The sequence below is a fragment of the Mytilus californianus genome, unplaced genomic scaffold (genome assembly GCF_021869535.1).
Source record: "Mytilus californianus isolate M0D057914Y unplaced genomic scaffold, xbMytCali1.0.p SCAF_6, whole genome shotgun sequence".
Lineage (NCBI taxonomy): Eukaryota > Metazoa > Mollusca > Bivalvia > Mytilida > Mytilidae > Mytilus > Mytilus californianus.
Window position 1 is genome coordinate 31,009,565 of NW_026262712.1, and position 3,500 is coordinate 31,013,064.

Consider the following 3,500-nt stretch of genomic DNA (forward strand, 5'->3'; position numbering starts at 1 on the left):
TTTACAGAATAGAGAATAATGGTCAAAAAGCGCAGACTAAAGGGGGGAAATACAGAATAGAGAAAAGTAGGCAAAAAAATAAAGAATAGAGAATAATTGGGTGCTAAATCATAAAGAGTAGATACTAATGGGCTAAATAAATAAACCGTGAGTAAAGAAATTAAGGACCCCCGATCCAAATCCTCAGTTATAGCATTCGAATCAGGATCATGTAATGATATCAATTGGATGCTTTTTATTTGTAATTTTATTGGGTTTAAAAGTATCGACGAAAGATATTCTGTATGAAACGCGGAATAGTCATTGATTGACGTATGCCATTTTGTTATTCATATCACGTGACTACTTGTTTTTTTTTTCATTCAATCTGATGTGACGTATTCATATGTTGCTTGTTTTCTGTCCAATTGACGTTTTCCTCTATTCTGTTTTTCATATATAATATAGGTAGGAAAATGGAAATTAATTGTCGTTTATTTTGGAGAAATTTAAAAGTTGTCATTATAGATTTTTCGGTCGGCATTTGGGCAAATTCTTAAAAAAAGCAATACAGTTCTAATTTCTAAATTTTCTCATAAATAATGTGCCTTACTTCTTTTAAGTGGTTAACATTGGTTGCCCTTTTTCTTGCTTAAAAGGATAGTGGCGGGAAACATTAAGATTGAAAAAAAATGAATAATTTGATGATTAAAGTCTTATCATGCAATAGCTCTCTGCTTTGAGCGTTCCATATTGAGGAAAACAAATCCAGAAAAGCGCTTCGGACGCATATGTAATAGTTATAAGTTTTGGTTTTATTTTTGTTATAAGAAGGTAAATAGTAAATCGTGCAAAATTACATAGTTACTCTGGGATTTTCTGCTTGCAACATTTAAATGGTTATAACGAAACGTAATTTAGTTGTTCATCCTTTAACATTACAACTTATTTTACATCTTTTTACATGCTTTTGTAAACAAATAATAGAATATTTTATAGGTGAATTTCATGCTTCCAATTACATTAATTTTTTTTTAGCAAGAATGAAATGTAAAATGAGAAATACAGTTTGTCCATATACATGAAATTATACAATCAGTAATAATGTGGTTTTACAATCCAACGCTTTTTTTCTCATGTTTCTAAAGAAATTGCAAATTTTGTAATATTTTACAAAAATCTCCTTATTTGAAAATACAGATGTATGTAAAAATATCGTATGCCAAACAGGTCATATTGTTATTAAGTTAATTCGTTGAATAATTAAGTGCATGCATGTATCTCTCTTCTTTTTTTTTTTTTTTAGCAAGGTTCAATTTAAAACTATCATCAATTAAAGATTATTTAATTAATCACAAATCTATGGTTAGTGTTGTTTTATGTAATTGAGCACACGCACTCTTGAATACACCTGTTGTAATTAATATCTAACAAATACATTATGCCTTAATTGGTAATCACTTAAATAAATCCTCCTCCTGAGTTTGAGTCTACTCGTATCAATACAACAAAGTAACGAGCTCAACGAGATCTCATTTACACAAACAAAAATATATACCTTGCATATATATATAAAAAGAAACATAATTCATTAGATTTCATACAAACCCGAATCAATATTAACCACAAAAATACAAAGATTATCTAAAGTGTACTTCTTTTATCGCTTATCTAAAAATACTACCATCGCTAACATTTTTAACAATAAAAATCGTGGTTACCCTTCTATCGATAAGTGTCATGCCAAAAAATGACTTACATGTCCCCGTCTTTCCACCAACAATACGGTAAGGTCCACGTTTAATGGTCGCACATTTTCTTTAAATTTTGAAACTGATATAACTTGAAAAACAAACAGTATAATTTATTTACTCACATGAAACAAACCGGGATGCGGTATTCAGTACGTAGGTGAAACTGGACGATATTTATCTAAACGCACTCAAGAACATCTGTATCGTTTTAAAAGACCCAATAAATTCAAAAGTATCATTTATCAACACCTTAAGAAGCACAATCATCCTATTAAATATTTAGCAGTTCAACCTTTAGAAGTAGTAAATAAGCAGCCTGGTGAATCTCATTCAAAGTTTGTACGATCGCGGAAAATAATTGAATTAAATTGGATTAAAAAATTACAGACAGTCTACCCTCTCGGTCTTAATGATAATATCATGGGAATTGGTAATATATCAAGAACCGATTCTGTTAACATTTTGGATATAGTTTCTAAAACTGTTCGTAAAAACCGTTCTCATGGTCGTAGAAAAAATCGCAATCAAAGAAAATTTCGGACCAATCATACCAATATTTCGGACTTAATTTCTATTTCAAAAAACAACGGCAGACATTATCTGTTAACAAAGCTCTGTTCATTACCGGTTAATAAGATAAATAAAATTTTAGAGGATTGCAACACAATTTCATATAGCAGTCCTAAGTATGAAATCGTTCAAATTATAATGGCATATTGTTATTCTAAACTGTTTCCCAAAATTGATCGCCCTGAAGATCATAAAAAACAGTTTATTAAAATAAAGTATGTCAATAAAGGTTTTGATTTTGTAAATATTGCCGGTATTTTTAACGACCATTCTGTTAAAGAACAAATTCCGGGATATTTTGATAATACTGAGCTCCCTCTTATTTGTTATATTTACAAGAAATCTACCCGGAAATTTGTGTTTAATTATAGCCAATTGTGTAAAGATGTTAATATCAGTGAAAATACACCTACTTCATGTAATTGCAGTAATTCCGAATACATTTATGGACCCATTTCCCATGTTATAACAGGAGATCTTAACATCGTTCAAGACCGAGAGTTAAAATCATTCCTCAGTAAAGGACCTAAATATCGTCCCCCGTCAATTATTAATTGGAATGAGTGTCGTAATATCATCCACGACTCACTCCATACTTACTGTTTGAAATGGATAAAACGGGAAAAAGCTGACAAAAAATCTTTGGACTCTTTTTTTAAATCAGTAATGAACATAGTTGATATACGTATTCAACATTTTAAAGAACATTTTACTCTTAACAATAACCACAATAAACCTATTTCTCGTATCAAACATAAACTAAAAGAACTAGCCAAGGAATTTGTTTTTGTCCCGGCCGATAAAGCTGCTAATAATATTATTATTGTTTGACGTAAATTTTACATTGAGGTTCTGAAAAAAGAAATCACCAATTCACCAACATTCCAACTGACTCCATTTTCAGAAAACGACATCTGTAACAAACATAAACTTTTAGCTACCGCTTTACAAGCAGAACCAAATACAATGAAAGTCCCAACTATGTATTGGCTTCCGAAGCTACACAAAACACCTTACAAATATAGATTCATTTCGTCTTCAAGCCATTGTTCCACTACTAAATTGTCTATTCTTCTTACCAGTACACTTGGTACAATCAAAAACCTGATAATAAATTGTTCAAAAAAGGCCTTCGAAAATAGTGGAATTAATTACTTTTGGAGTGTCAAGAACTCGTTGGAAGTACTTGATAAATTG